General features: G+C 40.2%; 1 protein-coding gene and 1 long non-coding RNA gene across 6 annotated transcripts in view; both read right to left on the bottom strand.

Annotated features, from left to right (window-relative positions):
* The window catches only part of TUNAR (TCL1 upstream neural differentiation-associated RNA), a 134111-nt gene that overhangs the window by 5611 nt on the left and 105885 nt on the right, over positions 1 to 22615 (bottom strand). The gene's annotated exons all lie outside the window — the stretch shown is intronic.
* LOC133209921 (uncharacterized) lies at positions 10976 to 15151 on the bottom strand. The gene is made up of 3 exons (XR_009724802.1): positions 14994 to 15151; positions 12751 to 12840; positions 10976 to 11524 (listed from the first exon to the last, which is right to left on the bottom strand). It is a non-coding gene; the product is annotated as an uncharacterized LOC133209921 (long non-coding RNA).

Genomic DNA, 22615 nt, shown 5'->3' with positions numbered 1-22615 from the left:
TTATCACATTGAGGATACAAAGCACATCCCTCATGAAGTGCCTGCCCTGATATATCTGTCAGCTTTTGAATATGCTGGTACCTTGACTTGCTCTTGAAAAAGTTTTGTAATCTTAAATCACTTCTCTTCCAAGTCATTATTTATGAGCTCCCCAAAGATGCTGTGAGTGGAGGGTGCTCGCAGCAGAAAGAGGCCTCTGGGGAAATAAGAGGAGGGGAGCATGGTCTGGGCTCTGCCAGGTACCCTCTGCACTCATCCTCGTCTCCCCATTCTGGCATTTTGAAAAACAAGAACAAAAACTTCCGAAAGGCTCCCAGGTCCGATGCTCAGCTGGTACAAAGCAGCCTCCATTCCCCAAGTTCAGCTGAGCCACCTCTGTTTACACCAGCTGAGGATCTGGCTCCTTGTAGTAAATGTAGCTTGAATATCAGTAAGCACAAATTTTGTATTCTTAATCTATGAGAACAGACAATCACCAGCCGAATTGTTTTGATATTTAAACTTGTTTACAGTCCCCAGGCTATTAGTTGTGATGACACATTAAGAGATAAGAGAGCTTTAATTTTCTGAGGATAGTTCCACCCTCTAAGGATAAGAAACACACAGCAGAAACTTGTTTTGATTATCAGACTGAAGAGGGCACAGAAATCTTACAAAGTGGAGTGTGAGTTCAGATGCTGGAGCTGACACCTTTTATCTCACAGAAGTGCTTCTATTTCAAAGCAGGGAAGAAAGGGTCCTTGCACATCACATCCAAGTGGAATTTTGCTCCTTTACTCCTAACAAGTTATTTTAACCTTGTTTTCCTGCAAGGACAGACCTGGCAAAGTTGGGTGCTCAGCTCAAGTCCTGGCCAGCCCCCAAGGCAAGATGCTGAGCAGGGCAGTTAGGTGGATACTGCACTGCTGCTAATGTTTTGTGGGGCAAAGACAGACTAAGCTCACATGTAGCTGCTCATTAGCAGTCCTATTTCTAATGAATACATTGCCATATTTTTACTTCTGTGACAACTTTGCCATATTCTGACTTCTGTGTGACTCCCGATCCTTGTACCATTTTGACTGGATAAATCCTCTCCTAAACTGTACTAACATACTATGTTGTCAACTATAAGTTAAGATCCTGCTCAGAGAAGCACTGGCGGGTGCAGGGACACACATTGGTGTTTATTTTTAGAGTCAGGAAACTGGAAGGCACCATGTAAATGCAAGACAATGCCAAAAGAAGCTCTGGGGCCATAATAAGCTTCACTAAAGACACAGCAGCTTGCACAGACAGTGTGCAGTATCTATGAATAGCAGATGAATTGAAATAGAATAAGCAGAAACTAATACCTGGTAGAATCAGGATACCTGAAAAAAGCAAAAGCCTGCCATAAGAGTGGGGAGAGGGGAGACAAGGAAAGGTACCCAGATCAGAAAGATCAGGAATGTGAGACAGGTTCAGTAACACACACCAGCAGCAAGCAGAGAGACCAGTGCCTAAAGCAAAGAAATGTCTCAGTGGAGAGAGGACACAAGCACTTATGTAGTCCTCAAGCAGGAATATAAACCCACATCAGCCTGCTGCTGGCAGGTTTTAGTCAGTGGGAAACACATGCTATTTATAGCATTACAGCCAGGATATTTCCAAAGGTCTCAGCAGCATGAGACCTCCTCTAAAATAAAGGAAAGCACTCAGCAACAAAGAGCTTATTCTGAGAGGGCAGAATTCAAATAAGTAATGCATTACAGGGCTCATCCTGCTTCCCACCACGGGTCTGATCCAGCTTGTTCTGGAAGCAGTTTTTGTCCCCCAGGCACCTCAGAACTCAGAGGAGGCAAAGAACTTGCAGCCATTTTACTGTCCTTCTCCTTATGCATGTGTCTGGGACCATGCACAACCCTGAAATGCTTAGGATACCTAAGCTCTATTATAAAGAGACCAGATGTTTTGAATGTAAGTACTCTTGTCTTCGAAACAAAGCTATGACATGTAGCAAGATGATGATCCTTAAATCCAGGCTCTACAGACTCTCCCTAACCTGCAACCATGCAGACAGTGTTATCCACAGACTCATTCACAGCCTTTGTATCCTCCACCTACACAGTCTCCCATATGTCAGGATTCATAAAGCTTAATGAGTCCTAGTTTGTGATAGAAACAAACCTAACTGAAACATAGGTCATATTTAATCCCTACCCTTCTCCCCTTGGTCCAAGATGCACTATGAAGAATTAATTGCTATTAATTAAAATGACCAGTCTATTTAAAACAAACTGGAAGCATCTACCATTAGAAATCCAAATTTCACAAATCCAGATATGATTAATTTTCTGGCTAGGTCCAAACAGTGGTGAAATTTCAGTGTAATTCTGGTTGGGCTAGACAAGCCTGTTTTGTGTTCACAATCCATTTTCCTGATACACAGCACTGTGCTTGGTTGCTTGGTGCTAATGCTCAAAAGCAAAACTGTTTGACTCTCAGTTGGTACTGCAGCACACACTTGCCATTTTCCTCCTTTTATTCTGTATTTCTTTTCAGACTTTTTGAGTTAGAATAGCATTTCCAGCCTCCCACTCTTCCTGAGGTTAGCCCCTGATACCGTCTGTCAGCAAGAGAGGAAGAATGACAGGATCTATGTTTACTTTTTTCGCATGAATCCCTCTGCATTGTGTGCAAAGGCACTGGTTCTAAAAAAATACTGACTGTGCATGCTCCATTTTCAGACAATTTACTGCTCTGCTGCAACAAATGGTTAGTGCTGAAAGATGAGATTTTCATATTGTGGATACAATGATGGGGAACAGATTTCTCACGCTGCCTGTTCATAAAGTGTCTTCTGAGCCTTGTCCTGCAGAGCCTGAGGGGCTTCTGCCCCAGAAGCAGCAGCTGCAATGGAGACAAGAAACCAAACATCAGCCTGAACAGGTCTTTTGTGTCTCACCGCTGCTCCTTTACTGTCAGTGGGAACAGAAAGAGCTAGCCACAGGGAACATTTCCCAGAACTGTGTTATAAGATGTTCAGTATAGACCAGACACGTGTTATGGACATAGAAGTAGCTAAATGGAGCCAAACCACAGCCCAGCTGACCAGGTGCCCCCTTACTGTTAGCTCAAGCCAAAGGTGCACAGCGTGACTGCAATACTGCTTACCCCACTATACCGAACTAGGGTCCAGAAATCTGCAGCTCAAGGACATTCTCCACCAGAGGAAGCATCTTTGGGTTCAATACCACTTCATAGATTTGTTTTCTCTAAATTTGGCTAATTGCTACTTGAATTCATGCTGTTTTGTGTTTGGTTTTTTTTTCTGTACCGTGTCTTCTAGTAATGACCTCAAAAGATAATTAAAAGACATTTGAAAAGATACGTAGTTATTTGAACCTGTTACTTCAATTCTCATTTATGTAATCTGGGAAACAGTGAGCAACTGGCTTTTATACTGCAGGCCACCCAGAATGCTGTAAGTCTCTTACCATATCCCTGTAGTAACCTTTTTTCAAACCTGAAAAAAAATTGAGGTCTGAAGAGTTGTCTCCTTGTACAGAAGCCATTCCATGCTTTTGGTTATTTTTCTTGCTTTTTTCTCTGCCTTTTCTAGCTATACGAGGGGGTTTTGAAGCAACAAAAGACAAAACTTTTCTGGGCTTCTGGTATTAATGTGGAGTCTGTGCACCGGGATTTACATTCTTTCAATTCTACCTTATCTTTCCTGAGCTTAAAAAAGCAGAATCATCAAGAACCTTTACAGTGACCTAGATTCTGGCATATTCAGATTAAATAATAGTCCCCGAACTGCTAAAAGCCGTAAAAGTCACATTTTTGCCCAGACAAAAATAGCATTAGCTGAAACAGCTATGTGAGAGAATGAGATGAGAAAGTATCTCTTTCCATCATTTCAGATCTTAGCACCTCATTTTCTGTTTCAAGGGCATTTCCAGGGTTCTCCTTTAGGAACAAAAATACGTTGAAGCCCTGTAAAAGGAAAAAGATACAATATCCAAGTCTCAGAGAAAGACAGGTCTTCGCTATGTGCCAGAAGGCACATAACCTAAGTCATAAGCAATTTGAAGATCTGCCCTCACCACTGCATCTTGGAATGGAAACTGAGCTGCTTCAGAAGACATTTAAGAAATATTAAGAGACGGAAAAGTGACACAAATCTGTATTAATTTGTTGGTATAGAACATTTCTAAATTCAGCCAAGACCAGAAGATAATTTGGCCAGTAATGGATGAAACTAACTGTGTCAGATGTGACCTCTCCATACAAAAACCAAACATCTGTTAGAAGAGCATCCAGAAGCCTGAGGCATATAACACCAGAACTTCTCTAGAAAAGAGCTGTTGGTTTGTGGGTACAACAACACTATAGAAAGCCTAATGTCTCCCCTTTTAGTTGCAACTATATCTTTATTCCAAAATTAATTATTAATTACAGTTATATTAGTGGACACTGCAAAACTGCAAATAATTCTAGCCAACTGGTACTTTCTGATGGTGGATAGCTGTGTTCTAGCTCTTTGGAACTTTTAAAAATCATAACTATTTAGTCTGAAATTATACAAATACTAGCCATTTGTCTCAGGGAACATATTTTCTGAGGAAAAAAAATCACACAGTTTTGCTGTTTCTAGGAATGATACTTGGAAACCAATTGTTGTTTTATCCTTATAAAAACCTGGCAACCTTTTCTGTGAAATACTCATGTATCTGCACTTTAGTAGCAAGAACTGCATTCTCAATATTATTGTAGCTGAGATAGTTTGTTACAAGTGCTGATGAAGGCCTTGTGCATCTGAAAATACATTTATTTTTAAATGATCAGTTTTGTAAAAGAAATTCTCTCTTGTAATTATTTTCCTGTTTAATTACTCCCTGAGCTCGAAGCATCTTTGTAGCACTAGGTCAAAATTAAATTGATGGTTGTCTAGATAAAAATTTGAATACCAAAAGGTTTTCAGTTTGCTTTTAGAAAAGAAATCTTTTATTTGTTTGATTGCTTGTTTGTTTTGTAATTAATTTGAAAGACGAACCAAAAATACCACACTTGAAAGTGAGCCAGGGTGAATTCAGCCTCCTTCTGTTCATGCATTATCAGACAGACTAAGCACTATTTTGTCCACCAGATTCCAGCTTCAGTCAGAGCACAATGCATTGCCATCAGAGAGAAAAACGCTTTTGCTTGTAGGATGTTATGTGTATATATATATATAAAATTTCTTTTTTTCAGCATTTAAAAGGTGGCAGGAGAGTCTGGAAAAACAAGCAGCAGTCTTGGAACAGGACAACACATTCATACCACACTTTTCAAAGCTGTTTCCCTGTTCTGCATTTCTGGGAGCCTTAAACATGGAGGCTTGAATATTTGAAAGTGATGAGTACTAGCCATTGTAACTGAAGTCAGTGGGAGCTGGAGCATGTGCTGTCTGGTCCTCTAAAAAATTACATCAGGCATCTACATTTGTGGATACTTGTAATCTTACTGGTTTTTGCCTTAGGTTACCAGCTGTACTAGGCAGCAATGATACCCAGAGTTGCTATTAAGGTTCTGTAAATGGAAATTAGTCAGTGTTAGCACGTGGCAAGGACCTGCACAGTGGAACAGCCTGGAATGTCCCAGCGGGAAATAATTTTGCCTTCACAGCAGAGTCTGAGCTATGCGTTGAACAGTGAAAAGAAAATCAAGTATTGAACTCACAAACTGTGCCATCTATTATGTGCACCAAGCGAGACTGAGATCCTGGGCAAAAATAGTCTGTGACTGATGCACCTGTGCAAGGTGGCAAATTAACGGAGCAGAGACAATTTTACTTTCAGCATTTCTTAGCTCCAAGTGCTGAGCTGTGCAACCTTGATAATGTTCTTTTCACATACTGTTTTGTATGTAATTATTACCTATTTCAGCCCAAATTTAAAAATAGAGCACTTCCTTATCAAACACATCTTTTAGGACACAGTTGCAGCTGACTCTTTGAAAGTGCCAATAACCTGCAACTCATGCTGAAGGCTACTGGCACTGTCACAGCAACACCATCCAACCTCTGACAATTTCAAAGCCTCTTTCAAAGTCCTAAGATGAACACTCCAAAAAAGGCATCCAAAAATCCCTTGCCACTTTTAGAATATTAGACCTAATAAGATAAAATAACAGATAATTTGAGGAAGAAGCTAGCTTCTAAAACAAAGTTATCAAAGTAGGATAACACTCCAGGCAACCAACTCCCACACCTTTTATCATCATCATTAGTCATTTATATTGCAGCAGCATGCGGCAACCCCTGCTGACGTCTGGGCTAGAAACCAGACACAGATAGTGAGAATGATACCTAGACCAAGCAGCTTACAAAATTATAACAGTACGAAGCATGGGAAGGGGAGTGGGGAAGAACAGAAGGTTGAAGTGAGCTGCTGAAGGTCAATTTGTACAAACAGGGCACAGCCAGGAGAGCCAGGCCCTTGATCCATGGGAGCAGCTGCCCCTCTTGCTTGTGCTCAGAGCAAGCACAGCATGGAGAGAAGCAGCAGGTCAACTGCGCAGGTCCCATGCTCCTGGGGAAACAAGCTGGTTGTGCATGGAGTAAGGTATCTGGGAAAACATGAAAGTGAGGTGTCACATTTCTTCAGGGCTCAGGGTAGAGCTCTGTGGCACAGCAGAGGAGAGGCATATGGGGAAAAGCCATGATTAACTCACCAAACACTCTGGCAAGGCCGTGAGGTTGGGCAATAAAGAAAGGAACATGGGAAGAACTGGATTTCCTAACCCCTGTGCACTGTCAAATTGCTATACAAGTGCTTGCTGATGGGAGTTGTGGATATCACAGAATCACAGACTGTTTGAGGCTGGAAGGGACTTCTGGAGGTCAACTGGTCCAACCCTCTTGCTCAGTTAAGGTCACCTAGAGCCAGTTGCCCAAACCATGTCCAGACAGCTTTTCACTGTCTCCAAGGACATGAGACCGCAGTGTGCGCTTGCAGCCCAGAAAGCCAACCATATCCAGGGTTGCATCAAAAGGAGTGTGACCAGCAGGTCAAATGAGGTGATCCTGCCCCTTTACTCTGCTCTTGTGAGACCTCACCTGGAGTATTGTGTGCAGTTCTGGTGTCCTCAACATAAAAAAGACATGGATCTGTTGGAACAAATCCAGAGGAGGGCCGTGAGAATGGTCAGGGGACTGGATCACCTCCCATATGAAGACAGGCCGAGAAATTTGGGGCTGTTCACACTGGAGAAGAGAAGGCTGCATGGAGACCTCATAGCAGCCTTCCAGTATCTGAAGGGGGCCTTAAAGATGATGGGGAGGGACTCTTCATTAGGCACTCTAGTGATAGGACAAGGTGTAATGGGTTAAAACTTAAACAGGGGAAGTTCAGACTGGATATTGGATATAACCACCTGTTAGGGTGGTGAGGCACTGGAATAGGTTGCCCCGGGAGGTTGTGAATGCTCCATCCCTGGCAGTGTTCAAGGCCAGGTTGGACAGAGCCTTGGGTGAGATAGTTTAGTGTGAGGTGTCCCTGCCCGTGGCAGGGGGGTTGGAACTTGATGATCTTAAGATCCTTTCCAACCCTAACTGTTCTATGATTCTATAATTCTAAGGAGGGAGACTTCACAAGCTCCCTGTGCAACCTGTTCCAGTGCTCAGTAACTCTCCCAGTTACATGTTTCCTGATGACTTTTCAGTTTTTCAGCAAAGGATGTCACCTTCACAATGAAGCAAAGTCTTTTGGATTAATTTTTTCTCCTATTGCTTATTACTAGTCTCTTTTAAAAGATACTAATAATGTGGCTATAGATATGGAGATGTTACTTGCATATGTCTTCCAACTCTGTACAGTATGCCCAACAACCCATGTTCTATCTCTTTCTCTATATAGTACAGTGGGTACTGTACTATATAAAGAACATATTTTGATAGCTAATGTAATACAACATACACGTCATGTTGCCTCAAGGTCATGGTAAATTGCATCTGTTTATATGATGCATCTTGACATACTCTTATGTAGTGCCAGTAATTTAAAACAATGCCTATATAAAATATGAATAAGACCAAGAACATAGTCACAAAACTGAAAATATTTCACTGCTTTCTTATATTAAGACTGTTCAGTAGCATATGGGTAACATTTCTTCAGGATTTAGAGAAAGGAGTGTATATTTTGCTACATTTTTCTTCTGCAGACACCAAGCCAAATTCCGTTCACAAAACCTTGAGTAAAGTTACTGTTAAAAGGAAAGTTAAACTGGATTTCTGCCCCCAGAAAACAGAGCCAGATTTAACCTTGATTATTTTTTTTAACACATAAATAATTCTTAAAAAATATTGCTTGCAATAAAGATGCTGATAATAATAAATAAAATATTCCTAGTGTCTGGATTATGCAAAACTGGTCATTGGAAAAGTCCCATAGTCCTTGTAACAGACAGGGAGACCACTGAGTCCTACTGAACAGGTGTGTTAAGTAAATGAATAGCAATATGCCTAGAAACAGTAGGTTGATAATGTTCATTTCAACTTAATTTTCAAAATGAAGTGTTTATCTGTAGCGAAGTGTTGCCCAAGATATTCTGCATTTTCACACAGACCTGGTTTTTATTCTAGCAGCTGTGACTCCATCCCTGTAAGACCACTAAGATATTTGCTCACATTTGTAAACCATCCATTTAGCTCTACGTGTATTTTTAAAGCCAAGTGGTCCTCTAGGAAGATATTTACCCATTTCTTCCTCTTTCATGCTGTAAGGCGACATCAACATCAAGGGGTGCCAGGGTGAGAAGACTGGGGAAAATGAGCATACCAGGACAAATAAAGCAAGCTTGTGGCCATGGAACATCTAAAACCCACAGAAGATGCAGCCCTGCAGTAGAACAATGTTCTTCATGCTCAGGTGAGAGGAAGGACTTTCCTCACAAAGCAAAATGGGGAAATGAACCCTAACATACCAGAGATATTCAGGTATTGCCAGTTCAAGGCTTTTAAGGAAATTCTGGTAGATAGGAAAAAGTAATGAAGATGCTGCATGAGTCATATAGATGGGATTGAAAAAAATAAAATAAAAAGACACTTGGGCCAAACTTCTCCAAAGGTCATTTGAGGGGTAATTTAGAAGACTGAACAAAGTATTAGTTTAGGTTAACTTGAAACTTCTGATTGGAATTGTTCATACTCTAAGAAAACTTCTGGATTTGCTTTACTATGTAGGAAAGAAATGGAAGGTGGCTTGATGGGCAAATTTAGTGCTGGTTTAATTTTGGACTGAAAAATGATAATTTCTAGCAAATACTCACAGACACTGGTAAACATAATTAATCCATTCAATGATACCACAGCATTCCTAGATATTATGATTTCAGAACCTATCTGTAATGTAAATTAAACAGGCAGTTGTACTGATTAATGTTAGATGTGACAGGAATAAGACTACTTGAATGTAAAACTGACTGTGCGAAGTGCTTTAAAATAATGTCACTTTACCACCCATCCACAAAACCTGAAGCAGAGCAAGGTGAAAAACTTTACCTAAATTCATAAAGCTGAACACTGAAGCTCCAGCTAACCAAACTCTTTTGCTCACGTTTCGAGATCAGTACCCTATTCTTTGGACCACATTTTCTCTCTGGACCATCAATTTAAACTGATGCAGCTTAGCTTCAGTTTATACTGGTTCAAGTCCTGCAGCATAAGCTTTTTAACAAGTCACTTTGCAGCACCAACAATTTAATTCAGCCTAACAGAAACATAGGAATAGAAACACTAAAATGTCTTTTGACTTTTGCTGTTAGCTATGATCAAAACCATGCAACAAAAACAGCAGAGAGGAAATGTAGGACATACGCTCAAAATGATGAAGAAAATGTTTGGCCACGTAACACAGTACATTGAAGAAAACATTCAAGAACAATTCATCCTGCTGAAAATATTATCCTCATAAGGCTGCAAGGGTCAGTGTCATCTTAGATTATGCAGTGTACAAGTGCCAGCCAAAGAAGACACACACGCAGGCCCTACACTCTCGGGCAGGAGGTCACTAAACACTAGCAATTGCTCTGTGGCTTTACAGACTCCAAAAAATGGCAAAAAAAAACCAAAATAAAATGACAAAATGTGCACAGCTCAGAAAAAAAATCTTTACACTAAATTTGTCTCCATTTTTTCTTGATACAAAAGCAACCTTTCAAAGGTTTCCCTTTGTTTGAAGTAATTTTTCTCCAGAGACTTCCCAGGTGGTTATCTGCATTCACACAAGTCTGTCTAACTTCAGAACTCAAGCTAAGTTCCACCCTGCTTATCTTACCAGTCCTTAGTTTCTCTTAAGCACCACTGACACAGGTAACATATCTAGCCCTTGTTCTCACAGGCTTGGGAATTTGTGTCACCCTGTAAACTACTTTTTTTTTATGCTGAAGCTGGAAGCCATGTTGCACATGCCACGGATCCAACAGAGAACATAATTTTGTCACCCAGGGGCTTTTTCTGTTGAGTTTAGCATGGGCGCTGCCTCAGTCAGGCCACAGACCTGGCTCCACATCTCCGGAAGCCTTTCAAGTTGTAGTCTGACATTTGAACCATACTTTTCAATTCCTTAGATCTCCAGATGCCACATACACTCCACTAATTTACACAGAAAGTCTGCACAGTGACTAGTAACTGAAATACAGCCAACTCTCAAGTGAAAGTTACAAACCAAAAAGCCACATCAAATGGTCCAGAGAAGAGGAAGGGATGAAGTTGTTGGTTATTTTTTTTTCCTAAAGAGAAAGCATATGGCAAGTTTATAGAGGGAAAAGACTTACTACATGAATCAAAAGATTTAACCTTTCTTTGCCAAAAACTGAAGAACCTAAAAGCTCATAACTCTGCATTAGTACACCAATTATATTAGCTTCCTGTATTTTAAATACCAAAGATAAAAGTTCAGTGCTTCTGACTTTTCTTTTTAAATAGAGAGTTACACTAGATAAACTTGAATTTAAAATCCCAGTGGGGCTGACAGCTGTGTTAAAGAGAGATTTTTTTATGGTACAAGCTTGTGGATTGATTTTAATAATGGACATTTTCTTTCCATACATCCAATATTTATATTCTTTTGTTATTTGAAAACCTGTCTGAGGACAAATAAATCTGCCTGTATCATAATTACACTTGCCTACACTTCATACGCATAATTAGGCTAGGACCTATGGCAGCAGCCGTAGAAAACTGGACAATCTATTCTGCATGGGTTAGTAAGACTCCAGTTATTTTTCCAAAAGGATAATCTATATTATGGAAAAGAAATTAATTCTGTCAATTTTTCAGGAAGCTAAGGTTTGGCCAGGATGCATTTTTGGTTTATTTCTGAAAGAAAACATTCAGAGGACTCCAGAGTCTGTCTTCCCAAGTTCATGACTTTATTACAGTTGTTCCCAATTCCTTCTTCCTTTCTCTAGTTTTCTTCACCAGAGCTTGCTTGGAGGGTGCAAGCCAAAGTAGGAGCTGCTCACTGTCCAGGAGTGGTTGCAGGTAGCTTGCAGAGCAAACCATCACTGCTGCAGCTCACTGTGTTCAGAGGGGAAAGGAAAACAAATGTAGGCTGGTGGAGTCCTTTCAAGACAAAGCTTATGGTTGTACAACACAGTTGCATTCAAATCCCCACAAATAGTACAAGAATCAGGCTTTTTATGGAAAGCCACTGGCAGTGTTTTACTTTCAGTACTGCTGCTTCTTGGACTACAAATGTCAAAAGCACCTCTATAATGATGCGCTGCTGCAGGCTGGCCTTGGGAAACCCTTCACAAAAATCTGCCAGTGAGGCTGGGTCACTTCTCTCCTCCTACAAAGTCATCTGTTCTGGTCACAGCTACAATTTCTGCGCTCTCCCTAGGGCTAAAGTAAGCATTACTGAGAAGAAAATGTGCATGACTTACAAATACACACCACTCCACCACACACAGGTATTTGCAAATAAAGGACAGAATGGCTTTCTCATAGACACCTGCATGTACACCATGCTCTACCAGCACGATGCCTGTGCCACTCTCCATACCCTTCATAACCAGTTAGGAACAAACTCTTCCACACCACACTTGCAATAACGTTTTTGCTGTGCACTGTTGTCTGCCACAGGAAGGAAGGCTGAGTGGCCAAAGCACCAACTGGGGACTTAATGGCCTCTGGGATACCGAGGGGCACCTACGGGAGCACAAAGACACCTGTTGCAGTTGGGAAGCTGGTTAGCACAAACAATCCTGGCTTTGAGAAACTATATCTCCTCCTCCCTGCTCATGAGGACTCTCTCCTCACGTATGTGCTGCTGGGAAGGTGTTGTGCAGAGCTACCAAACATTTTGTTAAAGCACAGGATTTCCACCCTGTCAAAGCACTACATGGGCTACCTTTCCCTCACTGTTGCCAGGTGGTAATTGCTAAGCACAAAGGCAGGGATTTGCAAAAATGACTGCTCTTTATAGATGGTGCATTTCCCTTTCTCAAGAGCTATAATCCCTCTGTTAGCACAAGTCTCTGTTATCTTCCTCCTGTTTTCTCATTCCTGACTTCTTGCAAATGACAATTTTGCATTTTTTCCCTGTGTCTTTTTGCTGTCAAAACTGTAAATACTAGGTTATTACTAGGCATCTCATCAAAGGAAGATTTACAGATGTTTGGTCTTCATTATTTTGTTATAATTTTACACATTATTTTTTTAACAGCACTGTAAACAAGGTATTGAAAAACTCCCAAAAAACAGTTTCCTTCGGTTCCAGTTTGCAGTCATTTATAACTGACATCAGCTGTATCTCTGTTGCAGACAGGACTGCTGCACGCATAACCATGCCCAAGGTTGCTCCAACATAGCCAGTTGGAAGCAGAAGTCTCCTGGAAAATATGAGGGCCTGCACCCCATAAGGGGAACAGCTACCTGAAACCACAGCCACAGTCCTGCCAGCAGCATTCCAGTATCTCAAGGGAGCCTATAAGGATGCTGGGGCAGGACTGTTCATCGGGGACTGTAATGGTAGAACAAGGGGTAACAGGTTAAAATTTAAACAGGGGAAGTTTAGATTGGATATAAGGAAGAAATTCTTTGCTGTAAGGGTGGTGAGGCACTGGAATGGGTTGCCCAGGGAAGTTGTGAATGCTCCATCCCTGGCGGTGTTCAAGGCCAGGTTGGACAGAGCCTTGGGTGACATGGTTTAGTGTGAGGTGTCCCTGCCCATAGCGCGGCGGCTGGAACTAGATGATCTTAAGGTCCTTTCCAACCCTAACTATTCTATGATTCTATGTACCCTGAAGCCCACACCTCGCCATCTTTGCTCTGCCTATTGCTTAATCTGGCTAGATCTATGACAGCTGGGTACATTTACACAGGTTGTTCACCACATGTGTAAATAAACACCCTAAATAGAGATACAGTTATTTTTATGAGGGGGAATAAGAAATCAGTCCTTTCATTGTCAATCATTTTCACAGAGTTTTGTGGCTGACAAACAGGCTGTTTGAGTGAAACTAAACAAGATGTGTTTAGTCAGTTCAGCTGTGAAGCAGATCTGCTAATACCAGTGGAGATCTGCATGCCCTGTACATTTGCTGAAGCCTACATATGTGACAGATAAATGTCTGAAGCAGAAGAACGTAAAGAAAATTTCAGCTAAAGAAATAAAGTGCAAAGCCACTTTATATTTTATACCGCAGCAGCTTGTACTGGTGGTGGTGAAGAAACCAGCTGGTAGTGTGATCCAGCTATGGAAGAAATCAGGGGCACAATTTTTGCTGAGTCTGCCAGGTTCTGGATTAGGCTTTGAAAGCAAAAGTTGCCCAGAAAAGCAATAGTGACAGAAAAAAAAAAAAAATTCTTTCATAATTTTGTCTCCCAAATTGTTAGCATATGGACTGACCCTATATCTCTGTGTTAGTCTCTGAAAATGGCCACATAGTAAAGTATCACCTCCAGTAGCCTCAAAGAAGAGGTCTGTGTGACAATGAAGATTCACAGAAAGTCCCTTTCTTTTGGCTGTCTTATTCTCATTTAGTAATATCTTGTGGCAATAACAGCCCCTGCCTCATGCTGCAGCATTGCTTTCTAGCTTAGGTATTTAAGGATAAATACAGATACACCTACAGAGACATGAGGAAAGATCAGTGGCAAATGATCATCACTGTAAAAAGCATTAAAGATAATGAATGTATTAATCATTCATACCAAAAATGAACATAAAAATCCACAAGTAATGCTGATAACTGGGACCAGGTATTTGGTAAAGCAGCCAGTGAAACTAGTTACCTTTTGGACACCTTTGTTTTTCTGTGTGCTTGCAGAGTTAGTTACAGAAGTTGCATTCACTTAGAATTTAATTCTCTAGAATTCTAAATTCTGCTTCTCTTACCATTTGTACAGTATATACCAGTGTCAGGCCCTGATAGCAATAACTGATAATAGCATAGATAATCTATGTGATAAGCACAGGGCAAAAAGGCTCCCAAATTTCAAGACACTCTTCTCTTTGGTAGGGTTCTTGGAGGGCCTCATGCTGAGCCTCCCATCTGTTCTGAGCACCTGAAGCTCCTGTGGTGCAGCAGGGCCAAATTCTGCCAACGGCTTTGCAGAAGCAGCTTCTGATGCTGCCTCCTGCTCACAACGAAGCAGAACACTGCCCTCCGTCCAACCTCACTGCTTTGCATGTGTCCTTCAGGGCCTGAATTGCAGATCCAGGAGGTTTCTTCTGAGCTCATAGTGCTGCACAAGTTAATATCAATAGAATTACTGTTTTCTACGTTATGAGAGAAAGCAGCAGCCTTACATATTTGTGCCGTATCACCCAATCAGTAACCTAGAAAAAGTGGGGCCAGATCCTGAGAGGGTTAAGCCAGCCAAACAACATCAGCAAACATCGTCTGAAAGCATAGACATTGCTTGGCATATATCTTAAACTGTCAGGAGGAGCAGCCAGTGAGCAATGCAGTACTTGACCTGTCAGCATGATACAGATCATTTACATAGATTTCACAAACATTAATGGATTAAACCTCACCTTGGGACACACAAGCAAGGTTCAGTAGCCCTGACAAACATATCTGGAAGCTAACTCACACAGTGGTTGCAACCTGATTTCCAGGAGAACCCAGCAGCTTTTACCCAGCAAAGAGGATGGGACTTCATACCTCTACATCAGAAGAAAAAGAAGCACAAAGCAGACAGCAGCTTTGGCCCAGCCATATGGGGAGCTGGGACTATGGGGACTTAAGTGCTGATTTCCTGGCTCCTCTTCCATTCACACCAGCTGTAATAATTCCAAGTAGGATGCTAGCTCTTACCCTGGCACAGAGGACGCAGGTGCATTCATGTGCAAACCACTGTCTTTCACACCCAAAGCATAAAGCAAACCAAGCAGCTGAAGTGGAAAAGTCCTACCTGGTTGCAGTTTCCTTACAGAAACAGCTATCTAAAGCATCTCAGCTCATTTCATTGGGACTTGTTTCTAAAAGCAGTAGCAGTCACCATATACTAAACATGGATGAAAGTTGAGTTCTGTACCAAAGGCTTTGGTTTTGCACTGAGGAGCAAGGAGAACCTATGATAGATACAGCTCACAAGATCACACTGACAGAGATCATAGACCAAATGAGAAAGTGGGACATGGTCGTGGTCCATGGGGCTATGCTGGCTGTTTCGTTCAATTACCTGGAAGACATTTGTGCACACATCATTTATGCAGTAGAGGAATCTGCTCTTTGCAGTGTGACCAAAGTCTGAGGAGTCATCCATATGCCACAGGGAACTGGGAGATCAGGTCTCTGGAGTGGCAGGACAGGAAGTGTCCCCACAGCTGTGTGTTTTATAGGAGGGGCATGCAACAAAGGGGTGAGAGGTTCCTACACTCATGCAGTGGATGGATATACCCAGATACACTGTCCTAGGGGTTAATGATGTGTGCCCACATGGACTAGGACTAGACAAAAAAGTGTTAGGTGCAGATGTGTCTGTGCAGGCATCTAGAAATGTGTGGGCAAGGAGGACATGCCACCTGATTCTTAAGGTATATCTGGAACAAGTCCAGAGGAGGACCACGAGGATGATCAGGGGACTGGAGCACCTCCCGTATGAAGATAGGCTGAGAAAGCTGGGGCTGTTCAGCCTGGAGAAGAGAAGGCTGCATGGAGACCTCATAGCAGCCTTCCAGTATCTGAAGGGGGCCTATAGGGATGCTGGGGATGGACTCTTCATTACGGACTGTAGTGACAGGACAAGGGGTAATGGGTTCACACTTAAACAGGGGAAGTTTAGACTGGATATAAGGAAGAAATTCTTTCCTGTTAGGGTGGTGAGGCACTGACTGGAATGGGTTGCCCAGGGAAGCTGTGAATGCTCCATCCCTGGAGGTGTTCAAGGTCAGGCTGGATGAAGCCTTGGGTGGCATGGTTTAGTGTGAGGTGTCCCTGCCCATGGCAGGGGGGTTGGAACTAGATGATCTTAAGGTCCTTTCCAACCCTAAATATTCTATAGATAGTCTCTTCAGTTTTATGAAGGAAATATCTTATTGATCCTGTCTGTTTGCATCATAATCACACTGTACTACTCCTGTGCTTAACCTGCAGGGGTCCAAAAAGTTTGTTTCTCTCTTCATGCATGACCTGACTTCTGCAAAGGGATGCTGAACCTCCAAGTGAGTATCCAGAGAAGGGGTGTGGGTAGGAACAGGTTGTGAGGTAGGGAGTGCTAGTGTTACTGATGTTAAAATCTCTGTGATGCCCATTTGGTGTGCCTTCTTCATGTATCCAGTAAATCTACTGAAAGCCAGACTAGAGATCACAAATTAATCTGGAGACATAATAAGCAAAACTATTGTAGGATTCTCTGTGTAACATTAGGGAAGGTCTACTTAATGGCTTTTTTTTTGGGTTTTTTTTTTTTTTTCCCTCTGAAAAAGGAGTATAAGGCTTTAGTTATGCTTTTGATCTATCTTCTCTTGTGAAACACTGCAGACTTTTGGTCTTTTACTAGCTTACTAAAATTCAGCGAGAAAGACTGGAATTATTTTGTGCTGAGCATGAATGGATGGAGCAGATAGCTTGTGGGCCCTTCTGCACTAAGCATCCATAGCATGGTTTTCAGGGTGGGGACACAAGTAGATCCAAAGATACCAGTGATCACTTACAATTCCACTAAAAGGCACACAAACATATGCAGAATTTAAGGGACAGCAATTAGGAGCAGAAGTAACAGAACAACCCTTCCTCAGTCTGCTCTGATACGCTAATGATATTAAAACCATATTATAAGGTCAATCACATTGAACACTCAGGATGTTTCCAGTGACATGACGCATTGAAACACTCTGACCATTGCACAAAGTAATATCAAAGATGCTGTTCCCTTTATACTGAGTGCAGCATTCTGAGAATGCATTCAGCTGTGCCAAGCTCCAGAGCATTTTAATGCAACGTAAACTATTTGCTATGGAACAAAACCACAGGAACTCAAACCACATAGCTATGATGTCAGTGAAGTGGATTAGTCTTCCTGAGGAAACCTTTAGTTTCTAGCTTTGATTAATAGAGATCGAGAGCAAATACTATGTTCAACAGTACAGGAACAATATTGTCCTGAGGGCCATTGTAGTCATCCATTAAGAGCCGCTTTCAAGAATGCTTTAAAAACCCTTCCAAAATCCTACCTTCTCCTGCTAAATATTTTGTATGATTTCTATATTCAGTGAAAAGTTACATTTCTTGTGAATACACAAACAAAAACTTTTCAACCAGATCTTGGTTTAGGCACAAAGTAAAAAATTCCAACAATACGTAAGTCACAGGTCTTAATAAGCAGTTTTGCCATCTGCTTTGTCACCCAAAAAGCTCAGTGGTTTTGTTTTCAGGCATCAGACTTCCCTTAAAGGAAATTTTCTGGTACTCCTAACATAGGTCAGCAACATCTCACTTTAGAGACAGTTTTGCTAGGGTCTGGGATGCGTCAAAGTCAAGTTTTAGTTTTTTCATCAAACACATCACAGTTTCACATAGAGGAGAAAGTGATGCTTTTCAGTATCTAAAGACATATGTATAAAATGACAAGTCCCAAATTTTCAGAAGTCAAGTATATGTACTGCATTAATATCCTCATTAAAAGAGTAACAAACTATTAAGGCACAATCTATATTCTCATACGCCACATTGTTTTCTACTCACACCACTCCTTTCTGTCTAGCTTGGCTGAAAACTGGAGCAGGCATTCCCCCACTCTGTTTTCTCATATAGAGATGTACCAGACATCTTTTACCCCTTTTTTTCATCAAAGCTTACTGATTTCTTTGGCTCGTCAACTTTTCTCCAGGCTTTTTGTTTTGGATGCTCTTGCCTTGTATGAAATTCTTTATTTACATTCATGGATTACAGTGGTTGCCCAGTGTTTCTCAGCCAACTAAAAACCTCCTTATCTGTCAAAGTTCAATGATTATCCTACTATAATCTTCAGATTTACTTTCCTGATCTATTCGTGTTGTAAAAAATATACAAATATTATAAACCCTATGCTCAGGTTCTCAAAGGTCTTTGGATCCCTTAGTCCTGCTTATTTAAAAAAGAACTAGGGGCCATATGATATATTAAGTTCTTAAACGCCAGCATGTGTTCAAAATTAAACACTTTTATGTATTTTAACATCCAAGTTTCCATGGAAAAATTGCCATCTTAACTGTAAAAGCCTTTCAGAACCTCTTTTATGATTTTTACAGATCTAGTTTAGGATGGAGGGCTGAGGCAGGCTGGGAAAGACCCTGTGCATCATCACTGCATATGCAAATAGAGTGTAGGGGATCCTCCCGGCTGCCCTGAGCTCTGTGCTTTGGTGAACAGTGCCTTCAATCTAATTATGTAACTGATTAATATAATGGAGTATGCATCGACTAAAGCACTACTTTCTAACCCTTTTTCATTATAAGCCAGTAAAAAGTTCATGTCAGGAAAAATAAGAGTGTACTTGATGCAGTATGGTGCATTTTAAATTATCTTAACATTTCGCAGGACTAAAACACAAATGAGGTGAGGTTTCCAGTGGACATACTGCTTTCAATAGGACTTTTATACTCTTCTACACTAATGTATCATTAGGGAATCAGGCAAGTACCTTCCAGAGGTGTGTCACACCTGGAGCTGTAGAAGCAAACCAGAGTGAGGCAGATACCTTTTAAGCTTCTGGGATATTCTGCTGCAGAACTCAGTTCAAAACTCTAGCACATTTGCAAAAAGCTTTTTTCTCTTCTCAGCATGTACAAGATTTCCCTAGGTTTGTATTAAGATGCCAAGACAGATATTTTTTCCCCAACTTCAGATGTCATTTTAGCAGCTAAGTAGTTTTTGTACAAAACGGCTTTTCCTCTTTCACAGAGAGGATCAAAAGCTGAAAGACTGCCTTGGACAGAGAAGGCATATTGGGGGTAATAAGAATCGCTATTAGGTACCGTATTTTTTGTGTCATTTTTTTTCCCACAAGTGCTGGATTCATAATGACTTCTAAATAACAAATCACCAGCCTTCTTGTGTCAACTGGATTTTTTTCTGTGCTGCAATTCGATTATTTTACCAAGAGCCCTCAAAACCCTTACATAGCCCCACAGCTATGCCTAAACCCTGTCAGCATAAACAGATACACTTATACATCCCACAGAGCCTGTATGGCATGATTAGAATATTTCTATTTAGTCATTTTGTGTTTCATCTAGCATATACTTTCCCTGTGTAGCAAAGTAATTGCAAAATTTATGGTTACATTAAAACAGAATGGCTCAGGAAAGAAAAAAAAAAAAGAAATTTAGGACAACTGCACCAGGAATTTCCTTTTACACATATTTCAACTAGTAAAAACTTAAAAGTCCAAATGAAAGTCATTAATAAAAAAAAACCCACCCCCCCCAATAAAAAGAAAACAACAACAAAAAAAAAAACAACCCCCAAATGAAGAGCAACCTTGTGGGGGCAATGATGAACTAAGAATAAGGACATTTGGGTTCAATTCTGAACTCTTCTTTTGCCAGTATAGCTTTGGGCAGTTTCTTTGTTCCGCAAGTCCTTATCTATTTAATAAGGATATTAATACTCAGTTCTGCTCCTTGCCCACATGTCTTTTGAGGGCCTCTTCAAGGTTTTTGTTGTAGGAAGTACTTCTGGTATCTATAAAGCACTCAGCAGAATAGAAGCCTTCTTTTTATTGAATACAAAGAAGAATTAAGGGACGGAATAACAATGAAAGCTGATGTCTACCATAGACCTGGTAAGAACTGCTGTTCAGCACCAGTAATACAAGGCTATACGATATGTTTTCTTAAGGATGGCCCTTTAGAGAGCGTCTAATTAAAGACTGACCTATGAAAGCCAATAAATATTGGGGCAGCTACAACAGATCTAATTAAAACATATAGAACAAAATATTTCCCTGTCACAAGAAAACCCCAACAAAATTAGTGTTGCAAATTTTCACTGAGAAAAACAGATACACAGATATAAGTACAATTTCTTATGACAAGTGAAAAATTAAAAATGCTAACATGAAATGGCATATCATTTTGAAATCAGTATTTCCATACATATGGATTTGTAGAGCTTTTCATTTTTGAAAAACATTATGCCTTTTCCATTTTTTCAGCCTGATGTAAGAAAAGCACAGATGCCGATCTACTGAATTTTTTTGTCAGATAAATATTCCTTCTGTGTCTATTTATGTTTAAACAACAAAAGTTAAGACCCATTTGGTTTGTGTTTTGATTTTGCAGGCCTTTCAAAGTTTTTGCTGGATCTTGAATCAAGATAGCTTGAGGCATTCCAAGTACAGGAATGTGTTGTGCTTATGTGCTGTATTATTCAACTACATTTTTCTTTACCAGAAATAGTTGATGCAAGTGTGGAATGCATTTCCACTGTTCATTATCACTTCCCTGATAATGCAGAGGGTTTAAGATCTAACTCACAGAGTTTATCTAAAGAAACAGTTCAATGGACTAAAATGAAATACTTGTGTTTTCAGAATCAGACCTTCACTGAATAGTATCTTAAAAGGAAAGGAAATTACTAATTTTACTTGCTTCAGAATTGACAGAGCAAGCCAAATACAGCTGTTGTACAAATGTTTAAATGATTAAAGATGTCACTGAAGAAAAAGTTCTAAGTCACAGTAAAACATTGACAGAAGTATCTGTTACAATGAACATCCTGTATCATGCAAAATCTTCTTTCTCAACATCACACACTCTTTAGAAAATAATCCACTATTCTTCCTATGTATATGTTGCTATTATTATAGAGAAAAGAAAGAAACAAGCCTACTGCTGCATTAATGTACTGGATGTATTTTAAAGTTTGCTATACGTGCAAAATCCTATGTATTTTGAAAAATAACTGTTCTTTATAAACTATAATAAAGGAAACATTACTTGTTATGTGATATATATCAACAATACAGACATTTATAAGCACAAAAAATTGCACAGAAGAAGAAAATCAGATGATTTTATGCTTCCTATTTCAATATATATCTATATTCTGCAGGAAGCTTACTATAATTATGACTTCATACTGTGTTTCTAAACCCTAAAGGTAAAAATGTTCCTGGATCAAGCAAAGAGCTAAACAGCATTTATTAACTATAAAATGAATATCTAATATAGTAGAAAGCTTGAAAAGTATCCTCGAACCTTATAATAGTGAGTATTTTTATAACACCAGTGACAGTTTAAAGGAACTATTTATTTTTTTTTAGTTGCCAGAAGAATTGAAAATACCTAGTACCAATGCTAACACTGTCACAAAAATAAATAAGACAATGAATGATTCCAATAAGACTACACTTCCTGGATTTGGAGACCACTAATAAAAGTAAACTTCTGCATACTCTGATAATTCTTCACTAACAACGTATCTGTACAGTTGCATTATCTTTAAGAATGTAATTAACCTATTTTTCTTGTCCTAATTACAAGGAAAAAGGATTCACATGGGTAAAGAACAACTGATTTTGTTTAGAAGGGAAATACGAATTATGCCTGAAGCCTAATAAATCTGTTGCCATAAAAATCAAAGAGCTTGATCTTATAAAACCGTTCATAATTTATCCACATGAGTAGTTCTTACTCATTGTGGTGGTTTTGACTTCTCCTGTCCTATGTGACCAACAGATGAAGCCCAAGTCATGGACTAAATTAACTCAAGGGACATTTTGTGGACATTTTTGGACATTTTAAGGACTTTTTACAAGGGTGATTCATAGATTAAGGGAATGATACCTGCATATTATATAAAAAGGTGGGTTTTTTTAACCAACAGTGGTTAAAGAGAATGTGCTGGATAGTGTGAGACCTAAACATGACATAAATGGTATGAAATACGGGGAGGAGAATGTGCTGGGTTTGCCTGGGTTAGAATTAATTTTCTTCATTGTAGCTAGTAAGGGCTATGTTTTGCATTTGTGTTGAAAGCAGTGTTGATAATGCAGAGACCTTTTCCTTTCTGCAGAGCAGTGCTGACAAAGTCAAGGCCTTTTCTTCCTCTCACAGTATCCCACCAGCTAGCAGGCTGGGAGTGCACAAGAAGTTAGGAGGGGACACAGCTGGGATAGCTGACCCTGACTGACCCAAGGGATATTCCATGCCACATAAAGCATAAAAAT

The sequence above is a fragment of the Neopsephotus bourkii genome, unplaced genomic scaffold, assembly GCF_033783945.1.
Source record: "Neopsephotus bourkii isolate Nb327-2 ecotype Australia unplaced genomic scaffold, CSIRO-AGI_Nbou_v1 NB_372, whole genome shotgun sequence".
Classification (NCBI taxonomy): Eukaryota; Metazoa; Chordata; class Aves; order Psittaciformes; family Psittacidae; genus Neopsephotus; species Neopsephotus bourkii.
Note: the sequence above shows the minus strand (reverse complement) of the source record. Positions and strands in the feature narration are given on the sequence as shown.